Genomic DNA, 13,335 nt, shown 5'->3' with positions numbered 1-13,335 from the left:
ATCCTGGCTCTGATTACCCTGTGGGGGAGGAGAGGTCTGTCCCTAAAAAGGAAATTGATCCACAGGGTGGATGGATGGAGGGCAGGCAGGAAGGGAACTGTCCCTCCCACGGCGGCTCCAGCTCCGCCTCCGGCTCCCGGCTCCCGGGGGTGGGGAGGGCTCGTCCTCCGGCCTCTAGTCACCCCACCTCCCAGTCCAGAGCCCTTCTCATCCCAGATCCCTGTTCCATCCTTTTCTCTATTCCCAGGACTTCATGTCAAATGCCTCGTTTTAGGGTCTCTATGGACAGAGCCTTGTCTCAGGCAATTTGCTCAGTAACTATTTATTGTGTGCCAGGCACCACACTTACTGGGCAACCCGGGCAGGGGGACAGTATGACCCATGAGGGCAGCGGCTGCTCCTTATCTTCTGCTGTGTCCCCAGGGCCCAGTCCGGCCATACAGCTGGTCAGATGAGCAGGATTTGGTCCAGATTTTCCAGTACCTCTAGCCACTCTCTCTCCCCAAGAGACCTCTCCCAGCATCCAGGGGCTCCAGGCCTTACCTCCTCCCCTCCCCAATTCCCCAGCTCTGCTGCCTCCCATCCCCCACTCCTGGGTTTGCTCAGCTGCCTGTGGAATCTGTACTCCACCCACACCTCTCCCACGGCCAAGGTCAGTGCACCAGCCTCCATGGAGACCCGGGCCCCACGTAGACCCCAGCCGAGGGGCACATGATGTCCTAGACTATTCCTAGGCTGGCTCCCCTCTGCCCACCAGGACCCCATTCTGAGTGGTCTCCCAGATAGAGACCTCAGAGGCCAATTTCCCTTGCCCCTTGCATCATTCAGCGTTCAACAAAAGAAACAGAACCAGTAGGCTACATGTATGCTGTGGACAGAAAAAATGTCACCTGCCATTTCAGCGAGCAATGAAGATTACCTGCCATCAGGCCATCAGCCACTGCAGCCGTCTCCAAAGGTGCACACTGAGGGGATTCAGGATGGAGGAAAACAGGCCACTGGCCCTAGATAGTGAAGATGTACATCAAAGGAATAATGCCAATTATTCCAGATGCTTGCATCTTCCCATACACAGAAAAGAACTATCATTAACTTGAGATGTCTGGGTTTTCTGTGCTTAGCAGTAATCTTTTGATGTTCAACTACATGTGTTTTTTGTGCTTTGTTTTTTGTTTGTTTTCAGCTAAAACTCCTACATCTTGGCTCCTCCTTTACTTCTTTGCAATAGTCCCTCAGAGCTACCCCGAGAGGCTGTCTCTCAGGCTGTAGTCTCAGTAAGGTCACCGAATATAACATAATTCTCACCTTTCAGGGTGTGCTCTTTTTCAGTGCACAGTACTGAGTGATGGATGGACTGGTGATGAGGACCTGGCTCCTGCGGCTGTGGGAGCTGTCCAGACAGGTCTGAAATCTGCAAGGCAGGCCATCAGGAAGGGCCAGCAGAACATTCAGGCCAGGCTGAAGCTGTGCTCCGCAGCGGAATTTCTTCCCATCGCTGCATCTTTAACTCAAACACACCCGCAAGGTTCCTTTTGCCTTCTAAGGCAGCATATTTGCAGGTTTCCCGGATGAGGATGCGACCACCTCTGGGAGGCCGACCGCAGGCCCCGAGAGGCCACCACCCTTCCCGTTCATTCACTCATTCATTCTCTCATTTCTCCCCTGCATGGTCCACCTAAGCGCTAGGCCTGTGCTGAGGGCCAGGGGCACAAAGGGAGGCAGTCTGCGGCCCCACCCTCGAGGGAGGCCACGTGGAGGCCAAGGCAGCCAGAGAAACAAATGACCACGATACACAGTGGAGGTCAGGGTTCAGAGGACTTTGGTGACGCGGTGCGGGGTAAGATCTGGGAGGAGAGGAAGGAAAGGCTGGCTTGTATGGAGGGAGGAGGGTGTCTGTGGGGACGGGGGCTGTGCCAGGGCGTGAGGGAGGCCACGGCTAGAGAGGAACGGTACCCTCTGTGCAGTCAGGTTTATTCCCACCCTTCGTGGCAGGAGGGGAAGGAATCCGATTCTAGGACAACCAACACTGATGTACTAGGGAGTGGAAAGCAAAATTGCCAAGGTTTCTGAAGAAGACAATGGAGACCCGAAGTGACTGTCACGGGACCTCTGGTTAGTCCTTGAGCCGCGGCGCCTCCTTCCTCCCCTCCCCGCCCCCTCCCACTCCTCTTAGAGCAGGTGCTGCTGCTTTGAGGTCCAGGCGGGCCCAGCGAGCCTGGGGTGCATTTGCTCTGCCCTTCAGCCCACAGAGAGTGGCAGGAGAGAGGCCCAGCCAGGCCCTCCCTGCCGAGGGGCACACCTGAGGCTGGGCACTGCCAAGGGCCGCTGGGCTGGGCCTCGCTGCTGCGGGGTGGGGCCTGTCAACGCCTCTCCTTTCGCCGGCCTTCTCTGAGGGCCCCCCGGCCTCCCTTCTCCGACTGCTAAGTGCTGGGGACGCAAGGGAGAACCAGGGTGGCCCGTGAAAGAATTCAGGCTCCCACCACTTGCAGCTGAGTGAATGGGGTGGGAGGTGCGGGAGGGCGGCTGTCACGTTAGGGTAATTCCCCACCCTCATTCCTGGCCCAAGGTCACAGGCTCTGCGGGGATGGGTGGGGTGGGGGATCCTGCCCACGGTTACAAAGCCCCGGTTACTTCACCTCCTGCTGCCATTAACCACATCCGCAGCCCATTCGAGAAACATCTCCAGCAAAGCAGCGTGTTCACCACACTCTCCCCAGTGTCTCCCTCAGTGTCACGTTGGGGGCACATTAAATACCCCACTTCCTTCCTTCCTTCCTTCCTTCCTTCCTTCCTTCAAATATCGCACATTTATTAGTCTATAGTGTGGCAGGCAGGCGCTAGGCTGAGACTTAGGCCTTAGACCTTTCTTCACTTTACAGCTGAGGAAAGGGAGGCTCAGAGGGGTGAAGTGACTTGCCCAAGGTCACACAGCAGGTAAGGGAACAGATATTTGGACCTAGTTCTTCTACCTGACTTTTCCCACTCGACCCAAAGTGTCCCAGCGGGGAAGTGTGGAGGCAAGGAGAGGGGGTGGCCTGTTAGGGTGGCGGCCAGAACCTCAGGAGACGAGCTGGGACAAGTGGGCTGAGGCAGGGTCACGAGGAGCATCAGAGGTCAAGGGAGGAGCCCGTGAGGGTCTGCCTTCACCCCTGGGCCACAGCGACCAGAAGTTTGTCCCTGCTTTGGGCCCTTGTACACCTAAAGTAGTCTCGGGGAGAGGGTTTGTCACAAGCGTTCGGTTTTCTCATCTGAAAAATGGCACAAATATATGGCTAAGTGTTAATAATCCCGGTGAAACACACCTGGGTTAAAATCCCAGCGCTGCCCCTTCATAGTTTGGGGACGTTGGCAAATGATGACATTATTTACCTTTTCTGCGCCTCACTGTCCAGCAGGGGGAAATGGGCCTGATGACACTTTTCTTGCAGGGCCCTTGTGAGGCTCCAAAAGGACAAGTCGTGTCAAGCGCCCAACAGTATAAGCATCTGACCCTGGTAGCTGCCCTTATTATTATGACGACCATCAGTCGAGCGTTCTGGGTGGGTCATACCGAGCACCAGATACGCCAGCCAGGGAGCGCCCGGCGACTCTGTGGATACTCCTCCCCTCACGGAACTTGAAGCCCTTTGTTTCTGGCTTCCTGAGTGTCTGTTCCTGTGCACAGAAGCTCAGACTTAGAATCGCTGCTGTCCATCCCCATGATTATCCTACTGAGAAGCATGAGGAAGAAACTGGCAGGGAGACAGGAGACCCAGGGCCTAGCCCCAGCTCTGCCCTGACTTGCTGTGTGATCTTGCGTGAGTCATTTCCCTCTCTGGGCCTCATACAAGGGAGGTAGCCTGGACGACTCCAAGAACCTTTCATTTCATACCTTGGGAACTGAGGCCTGGAGATAGAAATCCTTCGCTGTGCCCAAACCCTGCTATGTGCAGAGTCCAATTCAGAATCAGGCCTGGGAAAGGATGCCCACCAAGTTCAGGTGCCCAGTTCGTGAAGCACCCGAGGACTTAATTATAAGGCTTTCCCATAATAGAGCAAAGGGAGCTAGATTCAGCAAGTTAAAAATAGTTCTTTATGTGCTAATATGAAATGCTTGCAAAGACATGTTAAGGGAGAAAGCAAAGTAAAGGACAGTGTGGTGTAACATGCATCCCTGGAGAAAAGGAGAGGAAGGGTGTCTGTAGAAGCAACTGGAAACACGGGCTGCCTCTGGGGAGGGGGCCTGGGTGGCAGGAACGGGAGAGTGGGAGACTTTTCATGGTGCCTTCTTTGTACCTTTTGAATTTTGTACCACGTGAATATTTTATCCAGGCAAACAAATTAAATAAGTAACATAATCAGGCAGTTTTGCCCTGACCCAGCTTTGTCCTGACCCAGCTCCCCGCACGCTTAACCTCCTGCATTCTGGAAATACTCCAGGGCTTGTGCTGTCCTTATCAAAATTCCTTTAGGCCTTTGACTCCTGTCTCAGCCTGACTGCAGCATCCACCAGCCTGTGGGAGTGGGGTGAGTCAGAGACACCCTCGGCCAGCTGTTTGCCATCTGCAGGCCTTCCTGGGAAAGAGCCCCTTCCAGCTGTGGCCCCCATCTCTGTAAAGCCGCTGGTACCCCTTTCATCTCTCTTTCTCCTATCTCTCCCGATAGACTGGAATTCAAATGAATTCAACCCCCATTTATTGGGTTTGCCAGGCACTGTGCTAGGAGCAATGAAAACCTCCCGACAGATCTGAAAGCGGGGGGATTACTAGAACAAGGAAAGAAGTGTGTGTGTGGGGGGGTCACTCTATATGTATGTCTGCAGGGAGGTAGTTCTGAGTACTTTTCTTTTGAGGTACCACCTCCTCCAGGAAGCCTTCCCTGATGACACCTCCCTGCAGACATAAAGACCCCAGACTCCCAGCCAGGGCTCTCCTGGAGCTCAGGCCAGCATCATAAAAGGCTTCCAGAAGCAGGGATTGCCAGGCACTCAGACCCCGGGCAGTCCTTTGGCAGGCGGCACAGATGGGTGGCACTTAGTGCTGTCCCAGGAAAGGACCTGCCTACTTTATAACATGGGGTGACTCTGCCCTGGTTGGGCTGTGCTCACAGCAACCTGCCAGGGCAATCCGGGGAGGGGAGGGCCACCTGATAAAGGCTATCTCATGGACCCTCCTAAGGGAACCAGATAGGAATCCTACCTGTTGACAGGTAAGCAAATGAAGGTGTAGGGAAATGAAGTGGCTTGCCCCAGGCTCCTAGGCAGGGACGACCCAGCTGTGGCAGGGCCTGTGCTGTTTCCATGAAACCATTCTGCCTGTGCTTGGAGGCCCACAGCCCTCCCACCAACACACACACACACATTCCTGACAAGGAGCCCGGAACCCCGCCATGAGCTCTCTTTCTTCCTGCTTACCATGAACAGCCCCTAAAAAGCAGCAGGCACCCCTGAAGGCATTGTCAGCCATTTCTACTTGAGTGTAAATTAGTTATCAGATCCTGAGACTGGAGCCGAATGCAGGGCCCTGCCCCGGATGACACATGGCAGGTGAAGAGGGAGAGGTCCGTGGGCAGGGCTGTGCCCTGGGAGTGCCTGGGTGGAGATTCCCTGGAAGCATCTGTGCCCCGGGCCCTGTGTCCAGGTGGCGCTGTGAAGGGAAACGTCCAGGGGCGGAGGTGCAGGACAATGTGGCAAGAGCACTGACGTTTCTCGGGTTCCAACCTGAGCTAGTCTACCACCTCTTACCTGCGTGGCCTTAGGTGAGCCAGTCACCTCCCGGAGCCTCACAAGCTCACCTGTGCCACGAGGATACTATTACCGGATCTACCTTGCAGGTGGGGGTCCTCGAGAAGATGCTCCATCCCAGGGTTCTCAAATTGACTGAACATTGGAAGGCCCTGGAGGGCTCCTTAGAACCTAGGGTCCCCACCGCAGAGTTTCTGCTTTAGTTAGTCTGGGGAGGGGCCTAACTAACTAACTAACTAACTAACTACGTGCCCTAGCAAGTTCCCAGGTGGCTCTGCGGCTGCTTGTGCTGGGACCACTCCTCTACAAAAGGTCTCTATGAGAACAGCCTCGTGGCTGTCAAGGGGAGGGGGAGGGATGGAGTGGGAGGTTGGGATTAGCAGATGCAAACGGTTATACAGAGAATGGATAAAGAACAAGGTCCTACCGTACAGCACAGAACTGTGTTCACTATCCTGTGATAAACCATAATGAAAAAGAGTATGAAACAGAATATATGTATGAATATCCACATTTATAAAACAGTCACTTTGCTGTACAGCAGCAATTAACACAACATTGTAAATCACTGTACTTCAATAAAATAAATTTTTAAAAAAGATCTCTATGAAACTAGGAGATCAGGAAGGCGGGCAGGTGCAGAGCAGAGCCTATAAAAGACACTAAAAACAAACTTGACATTTTGCAGGGATCTCACGCCCCTGTCACCACAGTTGGACAGAGGGTACCCAGGAGGCAAAGAAGAGGTGGCTACGGGGCCGAGGTTCAAGGGTCAGGGCTCTGAGCTCTCTCCAATTACCCCTCCTTTAATGCCCCTCATCTACTCTGGAACACTGCAGTGAGCAGGTCTTTTGCACCTACTTCATACATGAAGAAACAGGCTGGGAGAGGTCATGGGACATGTCCAAGGTCATGCACGCAGCAAGGTGGAAACTGAATCGGAAGCCAGACCTCTGACTCTGACCCCTGGACCTTTTCTAACACACCACACCGCCTCTCCTAACGAGCATCCGGCGGATGTCAAAATATATCAAGAGCGGTGCAAATCCGTGCGGGTGGTTCTTCTCCCCCTGGCTGGCCCGGAAGCCCCAGCTCTGCAGGCACTGCTCTTTGCCCCCAGGCTTTGGTTCGTGCCACCACCCCGCCCCCCAGTTCCTTGCCCTTATGGGTCCTTCTGTCTTCCTGGAAAGGGACTGTAGCCATGGATGCTCCCCCCGCCCCCAGGCCCTGATGCAGTGCCAACACCCAGGAGGTGCTCAGTGAACTTGGGGTTCTCCTCCCCTCCTCCCCCGGCCCCAGCCCAGCTCCCTGCTCTCCACCCTCCTGGGAAAGGCTGTCCTCAGAGCCCCTCAAAAGTGAGATCCTCCCTCCTGAGCCCCGGGAGCCTGCACAGGCTGCCTGAGTGGAGCGGGTGGGAGGCATGCTGCATCCCCCCCAGGCCAGCTGACAGGGTCAGAGGGGAAAGTGCATTTCCTGCTGGGCCCCTGGGGAGCCTTGTCCCTCAGAGAGGCCGCTGGGTCTCTGCACAGGAGCTCCTGCGGAGAGGGGGAAGGGACGGGGGAGGAAGGAGGGAGGAGGAGGAGAAGGGGAGAGAGAGGAAGGCAGGCATGGAGAAGAGGAAGGACAGGGCAGAGGGGAAGGGAGGCAGAGGGGGTTGGGAGAGAGAGAGAAAACGAGGCAGAGGCGAGAACCAGAGACAGAGGGTGACAGAAGATTGGAGAGCATGAGATGCAGAGAGGAAGAGGCGGGAGAAAAGCGGCAGAGAAACAGGAGAGGGAAAGCACGTTAGAGACAAGTAGAAAGAGGTGTGAGAAAAAGACAGAGAGGCTTAGGCAAAGACCAACAGACGGGCAGAAACTTCCAGAGACCAGGCAGACGAGGCCCCGAGGAAACACTTGGATTTCCCACACCTGGCAGATTTTCTTGGGGGTTTTCTTTGTGTCTGTGCTGTGAGGCTTCAGGCCTGGGGCCAGCACCACATCGAACTGCCCAATAAACATCAGCGCCATGACCACTGATGGCCTGATGGGTACCGGCCCAGCCATAGAACTTGGAGGAAGCTGGCTGGGCCCGGGGGGTAGTGGTCAGCTCCCCACAAGTCATGGGGAAGAGTCCCCCTGGGGCCCTGACTTGTAACAGACTCTTGGGAAAGCCCCTGCCCACCCTCCCCCAGGCACATCCAGAAATTCTTTCTTTTTTCTTTTCTATTATAGTTTATTACGAGATATTGAATATAGCTCCCTGTGCTATACAGTAAGACCTTGTTGTTTATCTCTTTTATGTATAGTAGTGCGTATCTGCTGATCCCAAACTCCTAAGTTATCCCTCCACACCCTTTTCCCCTTTGGTAATTGTAAATTTTTTTTCTATGTCTGTGAGTCTGTTTCTGTTTTGTAAGTAAGTTCATTCGTATCATTTTTTAGACTCTTTAGGGTCTCAATTTATGCCTCTGGGACAAGGACATTTCTCAAGGGGGCATGGAACACTTTAAACCAACCATTCAGTGGATAAAGAAGATGTGGTACATAAATGCAATGGAATACTACTCAGCCACTAAAAAAATGAAATAATGCCCTTGGCAGCAACATATGGACCTAGAGATTATCATACCAAGTGAAGTAAGTCAGACAGAGAAAGACAAATATATGATATCACTTATCTGTGGAATCTAAAATATGACACAAATGAACTTATTTACAAAACAGAAACAGACTCACAGACATAGAGAACAGACTTGTGGTTGCCAAGGGGGAGGGGGGTGGGAGAGGGTTAGATTGGGAATTGGGGGTTAGCAGATGCAAACCATTATGTATAGAATGGATAAACAACAAGGTCTTACAGTATAGCACAGGGAACTATATTCCATACCCTGTGATAAACCATATTGGAAAAGAACTTTAAAAAATAATGTATATGTAAACCAACCATTCAGGCTTCGTAGTGGAAAGAGTCTGGGCTTTGAGGGCAGACCAAGCTGAATTCAAATGCAGACTCTAATATCTACTTGCTGGGTGACCTCAGGTGAATGACTGCCCCTCTCGGAAGTCTGCATCTCCCGAGTGTGACTGAGCCCCCTTAGGAGCTATTGCTCTCATCCCTGTGTTCACCTGGCAGGAGGTTTCAGGCGTTTCGGGCCTCCTTCCACAGGCAAAACAACTCCAGGAGACTTTAGTGAGTAATGAGATTTTACCGAAGGTTTTGTGGGGCTGTGAAGCAGAGTTACAGTGCACAGAAGGCAGGAAATTGAACAGAAGTCCTCTTGATTCTCCCTGTACAGCCCACTCTGGGCAGTAATAGCGATCTCTCTCTGCTCCTTTCCTTAGGCAGCCACTCTAGTCTCCCCGGCTCTGATATTTAGTCTTTTCACTCCTTTTCTTTCTCTATGTAGCACGAGTTCTTGGAGTCTTTTAGCCTTTTTACCCCAGGAAGGAGCTGAGCATCGCTGCTAAGAGCAAATCTCCAGAGTCAGACGAGCTGAGTTCACATTTCAATTCTACTTCCTATTACAAGTGTGGCCTCACCTCTACATGCCTCAGTTTCTTCATCTGTTAAATGGGTTACTAAAAACAATGTCTACCGGAAAGAGCTGTCTTGAGGATTAAATACGTTAACATATATAAAGCATTTAACAACAAAGCCTGGCACAGAATAAACACCAGATAAACGTTAGTGATGATTATTATCACCTCCTAAGTAGACAAAGGACCCTGCTTAAGATCTACCCTCTTTCAATGGCAGTGAGGGACTGTAAATAACGATTTTCCCCATCACAATTTTTCCTGATATGCATCACACAGGCACATTAAATCTATGTTCATCGGGCTCTGTGGCTGCCTGACATTTTTGAAAACCCTTCCTATGTTTGGGAAAATTTCCACATTACGATTCTTACCTCCTTTTCCTAGCCTCTTTTGCAGCTGGGAAGCAGGCATGAGATTCAGGCTCTGCCAGTTAGAAGTGACAACATGCAGGAGACTTGGGCTGCAGACACCGGGCTGGGGATGATGGGGTGGGGTTGGGGCCATGCCAAAGTCCATTGTCTAGCAAGAGTGATGAATGGTGGGGTGGTAGGTGCCCAGCACCTCAGGTCAGTGGGCAACCTTCAGGTGGGTCTTCCCTGGAGCTGTCCCATCGTGTGGTTTGGGTTTGCTTCTTGCTGTGTAGCCTCTACACCTGACTCTCAGTTTCCCTTCCTGATTCTATAGCATTCTTTTTTTTTTTTTTAATTGAAGTATATTTGTTGTACAATATTATGTAAGTTACAGGTGTACAGTATAGTGATTCACAATTTTTAAAGGTTATACTCCATTTATAGTTTTTATAAAATATTGGCTTTTTTAACAAAATATTTCCACATGTTATAAAATATATCATTTCATATGTAGCTTATTTTATACCTAATAGTTTGCACCTCTTAATCCTCCGCCCCCAGATTGCCCTTCCCCCTCCCTCTCCCCCCTGGTAACCACTAGTTTGTTCTCTCTATCTGTGAGTCTGCTTCTTTTTTGTTATGTTCACTAGTTTGTTGGAATTTTAAAATTAACTAATTATTTATTTTTGTCTGTGTTGGGTCTTCGTTGCTGCACGTGGGCTTTCTCTAGTTGTGGCGAGCGGGGGCTACTCTTTGTTGTGGTGCACGGGCTTCTCACCGCAGTGGCTTCTCTTGTTGCGGAGCACGGGTTGTAAGCGGATGGGCTTCAGTAGTTGCAGCACGCAGGCTCAGTAGTTGTGGCTCACGGGCTCGAGAGCGCAGGCTCAGTTGTGGCACACGGGATTAGTTTCTCCGCGGCACGTGGGATCTTCCTGGACCAGGGTTCGAACCCACGTCCCCTGCATTGGCAGGCGGATTGTTAAGCACTGCGCCACCAGGGAAGTACTTGTATTTTTTTTAGATTCCACGTATAAGTGGTATGGTACAGTATGTCTTTCTCTGACTTATTTCACTTATCATAATGTAACCTTAATAGCATTTAGTCCAGCGGTTCTCAAAGTGCAGTCCCAAGACCTGCAGTTAGAAACTTGTTAGCAGTACTGGGAGCTTGTTAGAAACACAAATTCTTTGGCCCACTTCAGACCTCCTGAACCAGAAACTGTGAGGGTGGGGCCCTGCAGTCTGTATTCAGCGAGCCCTCCGGGGGATTCTGCTGCTGGCTCAAGTTCGGGAATCACTGTTCTAGTTAATTCCCGTTTTCGTTTCAAGGCAGCATGGATTCCACTGTTTGCAGCTGAGTGCCCTGACTGAACCGATGTCTCTGAATCTCTGGGGATTTACTAGTACAACCTATTCAAAAGTTCTGGACGTACTCTAGTGCCCGGTCTGCTTCATGGTCACATCATCACGTACATCCCGTCACCTTTGCCACATTCTGTCTGTTAGAAGCAAATCATGGTCCCACTGACACTCAAGGGGAGGGGATTCCACAAGGATGCGGCCACCTGGAGGTGGGCTCATGGGGCTGCTCTAGGGCTCAGCCACCACAAGCAGCCCGGGCAGCTCCTAGAGTCGAGATTCAAGTTAAATGAGACGAGGACATGACACCCATACAGGAAACTTTTTCCCACCTTTTCTTTTCTTTTCTTTTCTTTTGCGCTGTGAGTCTTGTAGGATGTTAGTTCCCCAACCAGGGATTGAACCTGGGCTCTCAAGCACAGAGTCCTAACCACTGGACTGCCAGGGAATCTCCTGTTCCCATCTTATGCCATGATCTCTTGAGAGTAAGAAATCTCATTGTGGGCTTCCCTGGTGGAACAGTGGTTAAGAATCCGCCTGCCGATGCAGGGGACGTGAGTTCGAGCCCTGGTCCGGGAAGATCCCACATGCCGCGGAGCAACTAAGCCCGTGCGCCACGACTACTGAGCCTGCGCTCTAGAGCCAGCGAGCCACAACTACTGAGTCTGCGAGCCACAACTACTGAGCCCGCACGACACAACTACTGAAGCCCACATGCCTAGGGCCTGTGCTCTGCAACAAGAGAAGCCACCGCGACGAGAAGCCCACTCACCGCAACAAAGACCCAACACAGCCAAAAATAAATAAATAAATTTATAAAAAAACAACAACTAGGTGACACATTCAAGCTCTCATTCATTAATTCAGCAAGCATTCACTGAGCCCCTCCCGGGCGTCAGGCCCTGTGCCAGGTGCCAGGACACCGGGTGGAGTAAGGCCAGGACTTTGTGCTCCCTGGGGTGATAACTTGCAGCTGAAGAGTATGACAGTTTCTGGTCTCTGGTTTCTTTTTTCTTTTCTGTTTTTTTTTGTGATACGCGGGCCTCTCACCATTGTGGCCTCTCCCGTTGCGGGGCACAGGCTCCGGACGCACAGGCCCGGCGGCCATGGCTCACGGGCTTATCCGCTCCATGGCATGTGGGATCCTCCCAGACCAGGGCACGAACCCACGTCCCCCGCATCGGCAGGCAGACTCACAACCAGTGCACCACCAGGGAAGCCCTGGTGTCTGGTTTCTGAAGCCCTCTCGTGTATGCATCGTGTGACCCTGAGGTGTGGGTGCTGTTGGAGAGATGGAGGTTCAGCAGGATAGACTCCTGGGTGGGGCTGCCCTACAAGTCAGCAGCTGGACTCCCTTCCCAGTGCTCTCTCCCAGGGCTGCCTGGCCCGGCACATGTTGGACCCCAAACTCAGGGCACCACCTGGGGCTCCTTCTCTGGCTCAGTGTTTTTTGCGGGTGCCCTGTGCTGATCCCTAGTGGAGCTGGGATGTCCTCCTTGGAGAAGGCGCCTGGGGCCTTGGGCGCTGGGCAAGGGCCTGATGTGTGTGCCCTCTGCCTCCACCACAGACCCGATAAGAAAGTGACCACAGTCCTTTTTGGGTCACTTTCTTGGTCAAAAGAGGAACATAGTCTTGAGTGAAAAGGGAAGATATAGCGAGAACTGCCCCTGAGTGACTTGGTCAGTGCAGAGGATGAGACAGCAAATTATCATCACAGGGCCCTGCCTCCTAGTGCCCTGGTCCTGGGGTCCCTGTGCTTTCCTGTTTACTACCTTCCTTTTCATTTCTTTTTTTTTTTTTTTTTTGTGGTACGCGGGCCTCTCACTGTTGTGGCCTCTCCCGTTGGCTCACAGGCCCAGCCACTCCGCGGCATGTGGGATCTTCCCGGACCGGGACACGAACCCGCGTCCCCTGCATCGGCAGGCGGACTCTCAACCACTGCGCCACCAGGGAAGCCCTACCTTCCTTTTCAAAACGTATTTCTCTCGCTCAAGACCCAGGGTTGAACCTGAAAACAACCGTGGGGGTCCCATTTTGTAGGTGGGCAAAGTGAGACTCCAGCAGAGCTGGAAGGGACAGAGAGGGGAAGATGCATGGGGTGGGTGGCTTCCTCTGCTCCCTTGGACATTTGTGTTTTCCCTCATCATAACCTCATCACTCTGTCCCATGTCTGCAGGCCCCTTGAGGGGCGGGGGGAGAGCGGTGTCTGGTTTGCCACTGTGTTCTCAGTGCTCCTGTGGGCTTTTGCGGACTGAATGAGTGAGGGTATGTAGATACATAAGTCACAGGAGCCAAAAAAGTGAGGCCATAGGGAGGCCAGGCTGCTTGCCTCTCACCATGTTCCTGGACCTCATTAGTGCCAAGCCTGAGCCTTAGAGAAGTC

This window comes from Kogia breviceps, chromosome 12 (genome assembly GCF_026419965.1).
Source record: "Kogia breviceps isolate mKogBre1 chromosome 12, mKogBre1 haplotype 1, whole genome shotgun sequence".
Taxonomy (NCBI): domain Eukaryota; kingdom Metazoa; phylum Chordata; class Mammalia; order Artiodactyla; family Physeteridae; genus Kogia; species Kogia breviceps.
The sequence above is the reverse complement of the archived record's forward strand: the minus strand, read 5'-3'. Positions refer to the sequence as shown.